The following is an 18805-nucleotide window of genomic DNA, read 5'->3' on the forward strand; positions in this document are numbered from 1 at the left end:
GATTTCTCGCTTTCGAATTAAGCGTATTTCTTTCTTTTCCTTTCTTCCCTAGGTTATTTATTATAGGTATATATCCCTAACTATAATTAAGTAATTTTATTAATTACGCGATCGTAAGTTAATATAACTAATAAAGCTTCGTTAATTTATTATCGTAAAGTAAGTCCGCTTCCTTTATAATTTACGTAAAACGTAACTTACGTATTATACGAATCGTAATATATTCTTATTAAGCGACCGTAGGATAATAACTTAACTTATTACGGTAAGGATTATTATTTACGACTAATATATTATTCTTAATATTAAAATATCTTAGGATAATAAAGCGACTATTAGTTATTTTATATTAATAAATAAAAAGTTATTCGAAATAATCCGTTTATTATTTATTCGTTATTTATCGGTAATAATATAGTACCGTAATTAACGATCTCTTAATATATCCGATACTTAAGAGCTTCGTAAAATAATACTAGCGCTTTAAGGTATCGTAGCTTCGCTAGAGTAAAGGATATTCGGCCTTTCCGCCGCGAGCTCCTAGCTTATTTTCCGTATTCGTACGGGAGGTAGCGTTAGAACTTCGGCCGGTAATCCTACTCGTCGCGGAAAAATACCTTCTATTCCCGGGTCCGGGGCCTTAGTTATCGCTTAGCCTCTTAAGGATCCCTTTATCGACGAAAGCGACGTCGATATAATCGTACCTAGCGCCTTAGTATAACGTACCTAAGCCTTAGTTACTCGCGTTTCTTAAGGTATCGTATCCCGAGTTATTAAGGTCTCTACCGACGAATCCTTTAAGGAGAAATCCTTTAAGGAAAACTTCTCCTTCTTATACGAAGGAATAATCGAGAAAGACGACCGCTTAGTTATATTAATTATTCGTAAGGTTTTTTCGCGTAAAACCCGAGCCTAAATTCGCGTATATTAAGTTACGTTTTCTAGTAATATCGTTATTATTCGCGTAACCTAAGCGGCCGTTATTATTATTATTCCGACTCGTAATAATATCGTAGGACGAGAACGAGGATAGGGACGAGGCCGTAACGCTTTCTCGGCTTCCGGAGTTATTACCGCCTTTATTACTTTCTTTAACCCGGCCGTTCCGGCGGTTCCGTTTAATACCTCCGTCGTATTAACCGTTCTAGCTTTTATTACCGTTATTCTAGGAATTACCTCGGCTATCCGTAATCGAGAATACGAAGCTCGCCGTATAATTCCTTACTTAAGCTACGTACGTAATACGGCCTAGAATAAATCCATTAAAAAATACTTCGATTCTCTTTAAAATACCGGCCGTTACTACCGCTACTTATCCGGTTACGTTTACGTATCTCTATAGGTCTTCTTATTCCCGTACGTCGAGGTCTAGAGTTAATATTATATAGAACCGACGCTTTAGTTTTATTAACTACCTATCTTATCGTCGCCCGTATCGAGTCCTCGGTTAATATATAAGCTTTATTTTACGCTAGTTAATATTCGTTAACGTTAATTATAGGTCCTTAAGCTCGTTACGATAATAAAGAAGTTCCTTACGCTTTATTAAAACGGGAAATAAATACCCGCGGTATCCGAAACCGTAAAGTCCCGACGAAGCGTAATTAATTCCGGTTAATTTACCTAGTTAAGCGTAAGCTCTTCCGTTACCGGCTTATCGATTACCGTAACTATATCTACCCTTAGCTTTATACTTATTAGCCCTTTTATTACTTTAGTTAACGTAAGTAGCGTTTCCGCCGGCCTATCGACCGTAATACCTAACGTAACCTCGCCTGTTATCGCTTTCGAATAAGAGTTAAATATAAAGATAAAGGACGTTAAAGGAAAGAAAGGGAAAGAGGAAACTTCCGAGGACGAAGAATAATCTTTTAAGGAAGTAATATTTAAAATCGCTCGCGCCTACGCGCCTATTTCTTTCGAGTAATACTTATACGAAGTATTATACCGATAAACCGACCGCTTATACGAGGAAATTATCGAATATTAAAACGAATCCGCCGGTACTCGTATCTCCCGTTAGTTCGGCCTTACTTATTATTCCCGTAATTAAGTTCTTTATTTTAAAGTAGCCTTTTTATATTAAGATCTAGGAGTAATACGAATTCGGTATTTAACGGTAAAAAGAACTATCTCTATATAACGGTAGTACTTTATATTTATACATTAGTTAATTAAAGGAAGAATTTACGTACCGTTAATACTTACGGCGACTTTTTAAATATTATTATAATTATTTTTCCGTAAGCGTTTTATAGGTTAAATAATACTTTAAAATACTCGAACGATTAACGTAGTAAAGCTTTCGTAAGTCCGTTTACTAGTATTTAATTAATAAAAAGATAAATTACTTCGAAGGTACCTTTTTAGTACTCCTAACGTAACTATATATTCTATATATCTATATAACGTAACTTAGTATTAATCCTTTCTTTCTTCCTTATTATTAATCTTATCGTTTATTAGTTATCGCTATATATCCTTTAAGGTTCTCCTAGCTTTAAGGTAATATCCTTAAAGAAACGTTTAAGAGCTATCGTTTCTTTAGTTATATGCTTTAATACGAGTAGTTTAGCTTTAATCGTCGATATCGATACTATATCCTAGCGAGCGGCTTTCCATATAATCGGACCTTTAAATAGGGATATTACGTATCCCTAAGACGACTTTTTTAACTTAGAATCGTTTATAAACGAAGCGTTATTATTAATTAAGAATACTTAAGCGTTATTACTCTTACCCCTATATCTTATGCTAAAAAAACGAGTAATATATAGGTATTTAATCGTTTAATTAACCGCTTTAAAGTACTAAGGTCCTAAATTAATTAGGAAATAGAATAATTAAAACGCTACGAAAACGACGTTTAAGCGTATTATAATTACGTTATAAAGTAATAACTCTATTTTTTCCTAGTATTCCTTAACTTATTATTTCGAAGTAACGCTTATATACTTTACTAGCTTAGTAATTAGTAGTAATATTATCGGAAACTAATTATTATCCGCTAGTTTAAAGCGTTTAGTAATCTTTTCGATATAAGCGTCGTATATTAAGGTTATAGTTCGTACTTTACGATTACGTATTACCTTAATCCTTAAATATTACTTTACCGGTTTAAGCTCTTTCGTCTTATAGGTATTCTTTAACCCCTAAGCTACCTTTTATATCATCGCCTTTAAGCTTTTATAGTTTATAACTAATATATCGTTTACGTATATTAATACGAAGACTTCTCGTCCTTTTATATAAAATAAATACGGCTCCTCTAGAAAGCTCTGGAGTCCTAGGCGGTTAAGGGTACTTTCGATCTCCTTAAACCAAAGTAGGGGTAAATCTTTAAACCCGTATACTACTTTTATAGCGAAGGCGTATTTTCCTTCTTCCTTAAATCCGTTTAATAACTCTATAAGTATAAGGTCGCTTTCCGGTTTTACCGCGTTAAGGAACGCGTTTTTAATATTATATTAATTAACTTCGAGATCGAATTAAGCTACGATAGCTATTATTATACGGAACGATTTTACTACTAACGTAGTTACGTAAGTACTCTCGAATAACTCTTTAGGCTATAAATCTCCTCGCGTTATTAAGCGCGATTTATAAGTAATAAGGAAATTATCTTCGTCGAATTTATAATCGAAGACCTATATTAATAAAATTAGCTTTATTCTTATCCGTTCGCGATTAATAATACGCTATATTTTAATACGTAGGAAGGTCTTAATCTTAGATCTAACGTTCTCTTTAAATCGCTCTCCTAATGAATACTTATCTAAGTCCTTTTATATCTTTAGCGGTTTAAATAAATCGTCGCGGTAAATTCTTATCTTACTAAGCGATACGTTTAATCGCTCGGCCTTCGTTTAATTAACGGCTATTACGAAAACTAAGTATAACGTAATATACTTATCGTAGCTCTTTACTTATTATCCTTTTAATTAATTAAAGCAGAAGGTTATTATAAAGTCGAGTTAGCGATCTCTTAAGAGGTTATTCCTAGTCGTTAAGTTATCCGATATTACGTAGACTTTAGTACTTAAGTTACTTATTACTTTATCTCTTTCCGGGCTTTCTTCTCTCTTTTTTCTACTATAACGGATAATAAAAGAATAGACCTTTCTTTTACGCTACTTACGCTAAGTAATTTACGGAAATAAGCTATATTATTCCTTTTCTTCGGAGGAAGTACGAGTTTCTTTAATTAATTACTTTAAAGGCTATTCCCGAGTATTTATTCCGTCGGCGAAGTATACTCGCCGCTCCGGACTTTCGATACTTTTACTAATAGCCGTACTTAACTTTAATTACTTTATACTCCTTATCGGAGTATTCCTACTTCCCGTAACTTCCGCGGGTATAACTAGAGTAAGTCTTAAACTCGAAAGCCCGTAGGATATATCCGCTTCTTCATTTAATTTTTCCTAGGTTTCCGCTTCGAGTTACTCTTATATCTCTTACTCGATTAATTCGAGTAATTTTATTACCTCTTACGGTTACTCGTCTTTAGACTTAGCCGTTTCGTATTTTAAATTATCGGAATCTATCTTTAATTCTTCTTCTTTTAGAGGCTACCCTACCCCCGAGCTAGGACCGGCGGACTAAGTCGTATCCAGATCCTAATTACCTAAGGTAGGCTCGCTACCTCCGAAGAGAGTTAACTCGCTACTTAGCTTTCGATTAAATAATACGAACGAATCCTATAGATTTAATACTTCGATAATTAATTAAATACCGTTATTACTTATACGTATCGAAAGATTTATTCGATTAATCTTTTCCCGTTCGAGTTATTAAGCTTTTAACTTATTTATTTAACTATAAAACGTTTCTTCGTTAAAGACTATATCCTTAGTTAGGATTACTTTATTTAGCTTAGGAACTTAAATTCGGTATAAGTTATTAGTATAATATCTTACTAAATACCCGATATAAGCTCGTAGGTTTACCTTAAACCTTCTCTTATTAAGATCCTAAGTACGTTTTCCTATTAAGAGATACGCGCGATACCCGTATATATAAATACCGTTTTAGTCCGGTCGTAAGTCGCTTGTTAGCTCCTTTATTACCTCTAGAGTATACTATTTAAAGTATTACTTAAACTAAATATTTAAGAGCTCGTAAGATATACGAAGATTATAAGCTTAACTAAGGTTAATATTAATTAAATATACCGCGGCTTTAACGGTTTCCGGCTATAGTTTCTTTAGTAGTCCTACTCTAATTCTTATCTTAATCGATTTAACGATAATGGTTTATTTAGCTTTCTTACCCTTACCGGTTAGCTCCTTAGTATTAACCGGCGGAAGTTCGAGATTAATACCTTCTTCTATTACCTAGATCTTATATCTAAATATACCTTTAATACTTATTACTAAGCGTTCGTTATCGTAACGTATCTTATAAATTAAAAGTCGGAATTACTTCCGAACCTATCTTTTAAAGAGTCGAAGAGTTCTTATTATTAATAAGCCTTGCTTACTCTCTAGGGTTTTAACCTATAACATTCCGTTAAATTTATTTCTAATTACGATAAGCTATTTAGATCCGTCGTAACCTTCCGGGTAATTAAATAAATTCTAATATACCTTTTAAAAAGAACGTAGCGAGCGATGTATTAATAAACGACGCGAGATTACTTTCTTACCTATCGCTTAATTATAATACTCGTACTTAATTATAGGTATATCGTTAATCTTAACGTTCCGGGCGTTTTTAACGAGGGCTCTAAGCGCCTTAGGATTAAGATGCCTTACTCGCTAGTACTAAAGTACCTCGGAGTCTTTTCTCGGTTTAGTAATATCTTTCGATCTTTTCTACCGGACGTTTCTCTCCGGGAAATAAGGTATTATTACGATCGACGTTACGTTACGTAAAATATTCGATAGTATTATAAATGGTATTACGAATAGGACTTACGAATAAAAAAAGAACTACTTAAATTCGAAAAAAACTAAGTTAAAGCGTCGCTTTAGCTTCCTTATTATGGTACTTTTCTCGAGGATTTCATTCCTTAAAGTATAATCTAAATCGCAAAACTAAATACCTATATTACGAAGTTTCGCCTTAGAAATAATATTAACGTAGAAATCTTTAATAAGTACGACGTCCTTAAGCTTTAAATCGAAGGTAGGCTTATTAGATTAATCTAGGATATATTTCTCGATAATCCTACGACCCGTATTAATAATAGGAAAGTTTATAGTACTAGCTTCGACCGTTTATCCGTCTTTAGCGGGAACGAACGACCCCTTTATTAGAAGATTACGATTATTAATAAGGTAGATTATTCTATAGTTATCGAAGACGGTACTTTCCGATAGTAGGTATCGGACTAGGTCTATAATAAAGTAGATTCTAGTTTAAGTAGATAGGTATATAGTACGTAAGTCGATTATTATTACGCTAATATTAGCTAGCTAGGTAGTAGCGTTATTTCTTCCTCCGTTCCCGGAGCGATTATTAGGTATATTATTTACGGGAACGTCCTACCCCTAGCGGTTAATTTAGTTTCGGAGCTTAGCGTACTTAAGTAAGTCGTATTTAGCCTTAATTTTTCGTATGATATTAACCGGAATCGGCTTTAGGTTACGTATAATTTAACTAGTAACGGACTTCTATAGGATTCTATAAGAACGAGCTACTTATAAGTATGGTTTACCTTTAGACTTATAAGGATATTCGTAGCTCGTTAGTTTTCCTTAGCCGCTATTATTAATTAATTTCGCTTTTAAAGTCGGTCCTTAGTAGGTTATTACGAAAATTTTATAACCTAATTTACCTTTCTATTTATTCTCGGTAGCGAAAGCGTTAAATACGATACCTAATTACTTAAGGGTCTTTAGTTATTCGCCGAATTTATTAGCTTTAATAAAAGCGATTAATATCCGTATAGCTTAATCGATTACGATCTTAGCCTTAACTACTTCGAGAAAATCCTTTACTCTTATAACGCCTTTAATCTCGTTAATATAATAAGCGCGAGCGCGAAGGAAGGCGTATTACTATATAACGTAGAATTACTTAGGATTATAGGTACTTACCTTTACTCTTTAAAGTACCTTACGGTATTCTCGCCTAACGAGCGTCTTAATAACGGCTTCGGTAGGAGTAATTTACTTACGGAGGATCTTTACGAGATTTTAAATAATCGGGTTAAGGTCTAAGAATTATATCTCCATATTAGCTACCTTAAGAAAACCTACCGAAATAAATACGAGAATCTAGCTATAGAGGACCCTATGCTACTTATTAGTAGCTATAACCTAAGCCTCGATCGTTATTTACTAGGAGACGAACTTATTATACGCTACCGTTTATTACTTTCGAGTTCGTACCTTAGGCCTTAGTAGTTAATTTCCTCGGTCTTCGGTTAGGATTAACGCCTACTCGTAAACGGCTTTCTTATAGTTTTCTTTAAGGAATTCGTTCTCTTAAGTAATATACTCCTTAAGAATACCTACCTTAACTCGAATAACGTTAAACTTAGCTCCATTTAGATTAACGTCCTTCTAAATACCGAATTAAATAGCTATCGACTTAAGCGTTAGGAACTAACGTAGCTATTTATCGTAAGCTCGTAAGTAAACGTTAACTAGAATTTTATTTAAGGAGAATTCGGACGTATTAATCGTTATAGCGAAATAAATAAGCGACTATTTAAAGCTAGATACGAGAATAAAGTACCGGTTTAAAAATAAGAAAGGAATATAATCGTAAGATCTAAGAGATAAATAAATATATTACTTACTTACGCTAGAATAACCTAAGTAATAATAGCTCCTTAGAAGTACCCCGGGCTTATAATTATTACGTAGCTAACGAGAGCTAAGCTTAGGTTAATAGGTTATTCGTAAAGAAAGTAATGGAATAAGGGTAAGAAGGTATATATTAACTAACTAGAAAAGAAGTAAAACTACTAGAGAGTATAAAGCGATCTATAGGTACATATAGTAGTACTTAGCTAGCTTAGGTAAGCTAGGTCGTTCCCACTAGGGGTGCATGCCTACGTGACACTTTTAATATAATAATTCTATTAGTTCGGCGGTTAATAAGGTAATAGTAATAGGAAAGAACTCCGTTATCTTCGTATAGCGATTTATTATTACGAGGATAGCGTTTACCTCCTAACCTCGATACTAAACTTTCGGGAATTCCGTTATAAAGTCTATCGAGATCTCCTTCCAGGGGCCGGTTAGTAGGAATAGAGACTATAGTTCGCTATAAGGGCGATACCGAGGCGCTCGTATCCCTTAGTAAACCTAATACCCCGTAACTTATTCCTTTATATCTAGCCTTATGCTTTTTTAGTAATACTTACGTAAGAAGAGCTTATGAATCCTCTTCTCGTTAAAATATCCCGTTAAGGGATCGTTATAGTAGCGTATTATAAGCTCTTTCCTAACGCCCGGCTTTATAAGAATATAAACTCGGTTTTAATACCTAACTAACTTATCTTTATTTACCGCTTATAAGGAGCTATCGGCTCTAACGGAGCTACCTGCTACCTCTAGCTTCTCTTTTCGCCTTTTAAACTTAGGATTACTTTTTTAAATACGTTAAAGTAATATTCTTATAGTTTCGGTAACGTTTTCGTATATCGTTTCTTAAATTATTATTTCGTTAGCTCTTCGCTTACGGATCGTTTATAGAATATATCCTAAGTATTCTCTTTTAAAGGGTTCCTTATCCTTATTAGATATTCTAATTACGGCTAGCTTTACTTCTAGTAATAATAATAGTTCCGTTTAGGCTTCCTTTTCTTTATAATAATTAAGTCGCTTCGACGGCGTATCGGCGGGGTTACGCTTACCGCTACGATGTTATATTACGAAATCGTAGGATATTAATTATATATATTACCTAGCTTACTTTCCGTTAAGCCTAGGTTATTTTATAAACGTTTAGAGATTATAGTAATCCGATAATACCTCGACGGTATATCGATTCCCTTATACGTAATGCCTTTAGTATTTAAATAATTCTACGATAATTATTAGTTCTGTTACATAAAGAGCCACTTATATATGGCTCCCTATTCCTTTTCGAGTTACTCGCTTACCTAATATAGCTCCTAGTTCGCTTATATAATATAGCTCGTAGCTCCCTATCGTTTATATATAGGTAGCTCGTATCTCCTTTATTAATTTCCTTCCTTCTTAGAGAGTTAGTTAATTTACCTTCTTCTTCCTACCTTCCGTTACTCCTAAGAAGTAACCTTAGTACCTACGTAGCTTTCCTAATTTACGTATTAATTATAAGCCCGGTAGCCCTTCTAAGGAGCTAAGTTAACTAAGGTTTTATTATATAAGCTTCCGAGTAATCTTATTATTTATTTTTATTTCTTTAATCTTTCGATTAATCGTTTTTTTTTAAATATCGCTTTCGTTTTCCTTTCGAGTAATATATTTATAGTAATAACGGATACTAGCGGAGACTTTTTTATTAAAAAGCTACCTATTAATATTAACCTACGTAACTTCGACGAATATCTACGATGGTTTATTACTTTCTAAAACTACGCCGAGTAATTTGATATTTAAAAGGATGTTAATCTTAATGTAAACGATTATAAGTTAAGCTCGGCGATATTTCTATCGCTCGAAGAATTTATTACTTAGGAAAAGGAACGAGCGAAGAAGTAGTACTTTTAAGCTTTCTACGAATAAGTCGAGAAAGATCCTAAGACTCGTAAGGAAGAACCGAAAGTTTTAACCGAAAACCCGCGCTACCTTTTTATTAAAAAGTATAAGTAATTATTCGAATAAAGTCGCTCTTAGGAATCTTAAGCTACTATCGCCGGTAAAAGCTACCGAGCTTTTTATTATTAAATTATATTCTCGGTTTTTATTAATTATCTCGAGTTCGTCGGTATATAACTTAAAGCTTAAGAACTTAAGCCGAACGTTTAAAATACTGTAAGACTATTCCGCGATTACCTCGCTCCTACCTTTATTACTACGTAAACGTTCGTTCGCTAGGAGTACCGCGAGGTCCTATAAAAGGTAAAGGCGGGTACTTTTTACGGAGAATAATTCTTTATTATTTAGAATAACGCTTACTACCGAGCTCTCGCTTACGATATTAACGAAATCCGAAGCGTACTCGGAACGAAGGACTTCTTCGAAGCTATTAAAGCTAAGATCGCTTTAGATTAGGTTATTCGCGTAACCATTAAACTTATTACGGCGAACCGGCTTAAACGATAGCTACTTTTCCTTATAAAGCTAGGTAAAGTACTCGGAGCTTTTATTTCCGAGGATAAGAAGATAGGTAAATCGGGCCTTTATATCTTAGCTACGTATTAAAGAACTACTTTAGGATATAAAGCCGGAGCGATTAGCGCTAATAGCTTTAATAACTTTAGTAGTTCGACCGATAACGCTAAAGCTAATAAATACCTATATAATAAATAATACCGTTAGGCTCCGGAGGTATACGTTAACCTTTAATTCGCTATTACCGGTAAAACGTTACGATAAATCTTATATATACCCGACGACGTAAAACTAGCTATTAAATAACGGTATAACTTAAGCGACTTTGCTTTATTCCGAGCCTTTATTAAGAACGACGAATAAAAGGTTACCGTTCTTAATTAAAGTAGCTCCTCCGGAATTAACCTACCTCGGAATAAACGTAATAAGAATAGCAAGTAATCCGGTAATATTAACGTAACGGTAATCGACCTACGTATTATTTATATAACCTCTAACGTAGGGGTATTTTTTACTATGGATTTAATACGATACTTCCTTTCCGAAAGTATTATCTTCGATAACTACGGAGCTATTTACCTTATTAATAACCGGGATTTACTAATCGAAGGCTCCTTCGCTTCCGTTAGAAACGGATAGACTATCGAAGCTAATATTACGAGCTTTCCTATTACCGGTATTAACATACGCGTTATTAAGAACTACCTTTAGGATAAATCGGGTAAGCTTACGATCGACCTTACGCTTAAAGACGTTATTTTCGTTAAAGATTTTTATATTAATATTATTTCCGAAGTAAAGCTTTTTGTTATTAATATCTAGTACTATAGTTTTAATTGCTTTTTTCGCCGGGAGTCGATTAAGAACGGATTTATTATAAGAAAGCTTAAACGTCGTTATAACCTAGTATTCTTTAAATTTAAGTAGTTTTCCGTTTATTCGTAAGTTCTTCTTATAATACCGCTACGTACGCCTATAATAATATTATATAACGTAGTATCGTTTGTTATTATTCCGACGATTAAAGGAAGAAAGACCCGATAGAGAAAATCGAGAGATTAAATAAAAGCGAGAGAAGGTTCCGAGTAACTTTAGTACCTTAGAGCTAGGTACCTAGGCCCGGAGGCGCTTAAAGTACTCGTAAAGTATGCCTAGAATATCGAGATTAACGGTATATTTACGCTTAAGTATAAGTATTATAGGCTTACGATAGGTAAGAAAGTAATCTTACGCCGATTATTATTACATCGCTTATTACGTCTTTTTTAACGTATATACTAGGATTTATTTAACTTTCCGGAAGGATACGACGGCTTTAAATAAATATTCGTTATTAAAGATAAATATAACGGAATATTCTAAGTAAAAAACCTTAAGAGTAAATAAGGTTACTTAGTTACGAAAATTATTCGATTCTTTAAAAGATAAGTACGACGATAATTCCGCCTCTCGATTTATAAGTTCCGATACGATAACGAACGAATAATAATCGGAATTAAAGGCCTAACCGGATATAAAATCTAGGCTCGGAAAAAAGGTATTAATCTCGAGTTACTACCGGCGAATACTAAAGAGTTAATTAGTAAGGGTAAGAGAGCTAGATAATTTATTATCGTTAAATTAATTAAAATAAGGATAAGAGTAAGGCTCCTAGAGAAACTATAGCCTAAATACGTAAAAGCTACGGTATACCTAATAAATATAAACCCGAGCTATATATATTATCTTCGCTTGCCTTATAAACTATTTAATATTTAGTTTACCGTTTACTTTAGATGGTATATACCTACGCTTATAAGGGAGCTAACGAGCGACCTAAGGCCGGATTAGTACGGAATTCATACGTACGGGTATCGCGCGTATCCTTTATTAGGAAAACGCGCTTAAAATCTCGATAGAAGAGGGTTTAAAGTTAAACCGAGAGCTTACGTCGGTTATTTAGTTAGATATTATATATTTAACCTATACCGAATATAGGTTCTTAAACTAGGAAGAGTAATACTAACTAAAGACGTCGTTTTTAATGAAGAAATATTTTACGATAAATCCGAAGAGCTATAAACCGAAGAGCTCGTTTAAAAGAAGCTAGACCGAATTAACCTTACGGGTAAAGTTATTAATAATATAACGGAAGTTATTATCGAAGCTCTAGATATCTAGGATTCGTAAGCTTTCTTTATTATAAAGTCTATTAGCGAGTTATTTTAACTTAAGGGTAACGAGCTTACTTCGAGCGATAGTCTAGATATAACTTAGTTTATTAATCCGAACTCGGGGATAGGTAAACCTAAATCGGAAAAAGCTCCGGAAGAAGGAGAATCCGTTATTTTAATCCAGAAGAAAGTTAGATTTATAGACGATTAACCTTTAAACGATCGACCGTAAACGCCTTTAAACCTTCCGATTTAATCTATAAAGGAATCCTTAGAATTATTCGATTAAGAAAAAGAGATATAAGAATAATTAGAGGCGGAATCTTAAGCTTTAAAGCTAACGAAGCGGGGGAGTAAGGAGAAATCGGATTAACCTAATAGGCTTTTAAGTCCTAAGTTAATACTAGAGTTTCCTTCGGGACCGTTTAAAGGCTAAAGGGCTTTTATAGGGAGTTCTTTACGATTAAAGCGAGGTATCGTAACGGAGAATCGCGTAAAAACTAATACCGATCGGGTAATGTATTATCTTAACGAAGCGACGATTAATAAAGAGCTTAGTATTCCTCGGAATCGAAAGTAATCCGAACTTAGTAAGTTAATAAGTTTATTTTTATTATTTAAAAAAGAGCGGAGGAAATATAACCGTAAAGTATATCCCTTAGTTACGCGCTATAGCCGGAGGAAGCGAGGAGAAAGTCCCGAAGGGAAGGGTTTAAATAAAGGATAGGTTAATACCGGCGCCTTTATATCGAGCATAGCTTCGAGTAAGTTAATTAACCTATCGAACGACCGTAATTAATACGAATTTACTTTTATATTCTTACTTAATTAGTTCGACGGAATATAAAACGACTAATCTTTTATTACGCTATATTTAGTTATTATAATTACCTTTAAATAAGTATAAGCCGAGCGATTAAGCGTAACGCTTAGTAAGATAATAATTTATCGCGATAAATTAATTAAGCTCTTAAAAACGTAAAAAGAGCTTAATAGCTACCCCTTAGGGGATCGTTTTAAAGAAAACGCTAGGTCGGAGATAGATACTTTCTTAAGCGCTAGGGTTTAGAAAGTTATTAATCGCGATTAAGCTTAAACTAAACTAATACCGTTAAAGTAGGTTTTCGATTATAAATTCGATAAAGATAATTATTTCGATAAATGTAAATCGCGTTTGGTTACGCGAGGAGATCTTTTACCGAAGGGGTTATTCGAATTAACGTATATAGTAATACTCGTAGTAAAATCTTTCCGAATAATAATAATAGTCGCGGTTTATTTTAATCTTAAGGTAGATTAGTTCGATATTAAGAACGCTTTTTTTAACGTAGCTCGACCGGAAGACGACCTAATATTAATCGAGCTATTAAACGGATTTAAATAAAAAGGGAAGTACGCGCTCGTTATAAAAGTAGTATACGGATTCCGAGACTTACCTTTACTTTAATTTAGGGAACTCGAGAGTATCCTTATCCGTTTAAGACTTTAAAGCTTTCCGGAAAAGTTATATATATTTTATATATTAATAAAGGAAGTATTCGTATTAATATACGTCGACGACTTATTACTTATATACGATAAAAGTAACGATTTTATGGCTTAAAAGGTAGCTTAAGGGTTAAAAACTACTTATATAATAAAAGAATTAAGGCTAGTAAGCTAGTATTTAGGAATTTAGGTAATACGTAATCGCGAAAACCGGACGATAACTTTAGTATACGACGCTTACGTCGAGAAGATCGTAGGTCGCTTTAATTTAGCGGATAATAACTAGTTTCCTATAATATTATTACCGATTATCGAGCTTATAAAATTTATAGGCGTCGCGTCGAAGTAATAAATTAAGGAATATTAGGAAAAAGTAGGGTCGTTACTCTATAGCGTAATTATAATCCGCCCGGACGTAGCTTTTATTACGTTATAACTTTCTTACTTTCTTATTAATCCGGGACCTTAGTATATAAAAGCCGTTAACTAAGCGATTAGATACCTTTATATTACGCGTTACCTTAATATTAGGTATAGGGGTAAGAGTAATAATATATAAGCGTTATTAATCGCTAGCGACGCTTCTTTCGTAAACGATTTAGAAACTAAAAAATCGTTATAAGGTTATATTATATCGCTCTTTAGAGGCCTAATAATATAGAAGGTAGTTCGCTAAGCTATAGTTTCGACGTCGACGACCGAAGCTAAGCTTTTAGGATTAGAATATATAGCTAAGGAAACGATAGCTTTTAAACGCTTCTTTAGGGATATTACCTTAGATCTAGGAGAGTTATAGATAATCTATAGCGATAATTAATAAACCATTAGACTAGTCGTAGAAAATAAAAAAAGAATTAATATAAGGCTCCGTTATATAGATATATAATACTTATAATTCCGATAAAAGCGATAAAAGGGCTCCTTCGAAGTACTTTATTTACCTATAGGATAGATACCGGCGGATGGATTAATTAAAGCTCTTCCTTATTAATTATTCGAGTATTTTAAATCGTTACTTAACCTTTAAGATATAAGAGGAGAGATAACGATATTAAAGCTCTTAAATAATACGAAAGTAACGTAGGATTTTAATTTAACTATAAAAAGAATTAACTTAGAATAGTATACTTTACTCGAAGAACGACGTAGGGGTATTAATTTAAAAATAATTTACGCGTAATAAGACTTCTTTCCTTAACGAAAGAGCTAACTTATATAATAAAGCTAGTATAATATTCTTAAAACTCCTGAAAACCTAACGACCTTTAAAGCTACCGCCTTTAGTACTTACTTTAAGGTTATATTTATTTTTTAGATTACTTAACTTAGCCGGAGTTAGGGTATTATTAGTTTTATTATTACTAAACCGTATATAATTATTCGAAGCTTAATTTAGTAATATTCGGGTTAGTAATAACGGGAATAAAGCTTTAAGCGGAAGTAGCTTTTCGTTTAATACTAACCTATATACTTTAATGAAAACGAACGGACCGGCGAGGAATACGGGTAACGCGTTATCGGCTAACCCTACTACGGACGCGACTACCGCGAATACGAAAGCTACGAAGGGGACGGGTCGGAATTAAGACCTATTTACGTTTAGTAGGAAAACTATCGTCTTAGGCGAAAGTATCCGTAATCGCTTATCCGCGTAACGATTCGGTAGTAAGCGGTAATATAGGCTAACGTTATTACTCGGGATAATATTAACGAAGTAGCTCCTTTATTTCTTCGCGGAAAGCGGTAGTTTAGAATAATATAATTAAAAAAGTAATCTACGATAAGGGAAACTCGGAACTTATTACCTTAAAGTTAAGGTCGGTTATTTAAACGGCGATAAGCCGTTAAGTAAGACGTATAACGCGAGGGTAATTATAATTAATTAACTTTCGACGAAATCTTATATAACTTTAAGGGATACTTATAAAGCTACGTAAGAATAGCTACGCGAATAACGTAAATAACGATTAATAAAAGCTAAAGATTAAAAACATTTTTCCGTCGAACGATATTATATAGCGTTATTAATATACCGATAATAAGAGATATCGTTACGCGAGTCGTATTCCTCGGTAATAGCGGGAAATAACGAGGCTATATTATTATTAACTCGGGTAGCTCGACCGCTTCCTTTAAACGTAAGCGATAGTTCGGTAGCTTCTTAGAAGCTAAATCGTATTAGAAGCTCTCGAGGAGCGCGAATAATAAGGATAAAGCTTAGTTCGGTTAATTAACGGGTAGTAATAAAAGTAACGATAGGAGCCGTTTCGAATTTAAGAAAGCTATCTTTATTAAAAGTTTACTTTTTAGGCGCGAATATAGAAAAAGAAACCGAGCTAGGAATAAAAATAGAAACGGCGGTAGCGTTAGCGCGATAACGCTTCCCTAGATTCGGTATAGTATCGTTAACGATAAACGAGCGATTATTAAGCTATCCGTAGCTTAGAAGAAAAAAGGGGCCGCCGGCTTTCGTTAAGCGAATAAGCGTCGGCGTAATAACGGTAATAATAATAAGAAAATTATCCTTCCCGCTTCGAGTTTCCGTAAAAATACTTAATATATATAGCGACGGTTTAATAAGTACTCGGTACTCGCCGATAATTTCCTTAGGAGCTATTAATACGGCGGCGGCTTAGGCTTTCGAAATAAAAGCGATTATTAGCTCCTATTCGGTTATAATAATAAGCGCCTAGCGGAATTCCGGGGTAGCTTAAATAACTACCTCTAAGTCGCTCCCGGAATCGCCCTTTATAAAGTTATTCGTAATTTTTACGTCCCGAGGTATAAATTCGGAAGTATTACTATTATTATTTAGCTTTATAACCCCGTACTTATAAATAATACGACGGACCTCCTCTCGCTTTAGATCTTTACGTACCTACTTCCGTTTAATATAACGGGTTCGTTATTCGCGGGCCTTACCTCTAGAGCTACTTTCCTTACGAGCTTATTTACGAGACGCGGCCTTACGCTTTAGTATAACGAGGAGGGCTTTAAGGAACGAAGGAATACGGCGGACCATACGACGCTCGAGGGAGCGTAGTTTTATAATATTCTATATTATAATTAAACCTCGGTCGGAAATCTAAAATAAATAATTAATTAAAGGCTTATAACTTATAGTAATTATAATATAAGAGCTAATTTATATATCGGTAAATAAATTACTTTCCTTTATCGCGGTATATAAAGAGATTATTAATACCGGTATTAAAAGGGAAGCTACCTATAATAACTACCGAGATATATATATTAATCGCGATATCGCGGGTAAAGTTATTTAGGTAATCGATAGTAACGTCGAGGAATATATTACGTCGTTCTTCGGCGGCGCTAGAAGTAGTAATTAAAGTAATTTTAGCGGCCGCGGGAGTATTTAAAATAGCGATAGCTTCCTTTATTACGGTAGATTAAATAACTAGCTCTAGGTACTCGGCCGGATCTTAATCGGATATAGCGGGGTCTTAAGCTCGTTCCTCGACGAATATTTAAGCGTAGTTACGGAATTAATTTATTCCATCGCTTAGTATCTTAATCGCGCTATCGATGCTAGTAAGGATTTCGTAAGAGCTAGGACGGTCGGATATTCTATCGAATTATTAGCTTTTAATTATTTATATCCGTATTAATATTATTAAAACGTAAGCTTATTTTATTCCTCGCGCCTATTATATTAATATATAACTTACGTTAATATATTATTATAAGCTCGCTACGATAGTAAGCGATAATAAAGGAATACCGTAATTAAAAGATAACTTACTTAAATAAAGTACGCGCGAATAAAGTAATATATAGGTTATATACGTAACCGAGAGCGATAGGGAATTAAAAAGGAGCGTATCGGATTAACTCTAGATATACTTCTATAAAAGAAAAGAGGAAAGGAAGAGAGCTATTACGAAAGAGTAGGAGATTTTTCTCTTATAATATAAGAGCTTAAGTATAGGGAGAAGCGTTACCGGGTATTAACTTAATAAAGCTACGAAAGGATTCGCGTACGATAATAATAATATAAAGCGAAATAATAGAAGCCCTCGCGAATATATAACGAATACGGTAAATATACTTAATTAAAAGCTACGATATATTTCTTTTATTAAAATATTAGGAAGAATTAATATAATAATTAATTAAAAGGATACTTTAAGTTATTAAGAGTATTAGATAGAGGCGTAAGTAATTAAAGCGACGAATATATTACCCCGGAAAGCTAGTAAGGCGAGTAAGGCTCGAGCTAACCTAGGACTTTAATTAGGAGGATAGCTAAGTTAACTATCGCGAGCCTTTCGGCTAAGTTACTATTATTATTTAGCTAAGCTCGCTATCGTAAGCCTAACTAAAGGGTATATTATATAAAGAGCTACTTATATATAGCTCCTTACTCCTTCTCGAGTTACTCGCTTACCTAATATAACTCTTAACTCGCTTATATAATATAGCTCGTAGTTCCTTATCGTTTATATATAGGTAGCTCGTATTTCCTTTATTAATCTCTTTCCTTCTTAAAGAGTTAATTAATTTACCTTCTTCTTCCTACCTTCCGTTACTCCTAAGAAGCAACCTTAGTACCTACGTAGCTCTCCTAATCTACGTGTCAAGTTCTTAATTAGGAATATTATATTAAAGCTCTACGCCTTTAAACTTCCTCGATTAAAACGCGATAAGGTAATATAAGCCTTTCTCGTTTAATTACGATAAGATCGCCGATATAACGTACCCGGAAGCGTTAGTTTCGATCCTTATACGCGCCTCGGGGTCGAAATATCGAAGTAGTAGCGCTTTCGTAAAGGCGTCGCGTAGCTATCGGAACGCTAGTACCTCCTCGCCCGCGAATTAGACTTTTCCTGGTTTTCTTCCGTTAATACTTCCTTTTAATAGTTCGTAGAAAGGCTTTACTATACGGGAATATCCTTTTATAAATCTACGATAAAAGTTATAAAATCC

This window comes from Durotheca rogersii, assembly GCF_024521655.1.
Source record: "Durotheca rogersii strain YMJ 92031201 chromosome Unknown GGS23scaffold_35, whole genome shotgun sequence".
Classification (NCBI taxonomy): Eukaryota; Fungi; Ascomycota; class Sordariomycetes; order Xylariales; family Xylariaceae; genus Durotheca; species Durotheca rogersii.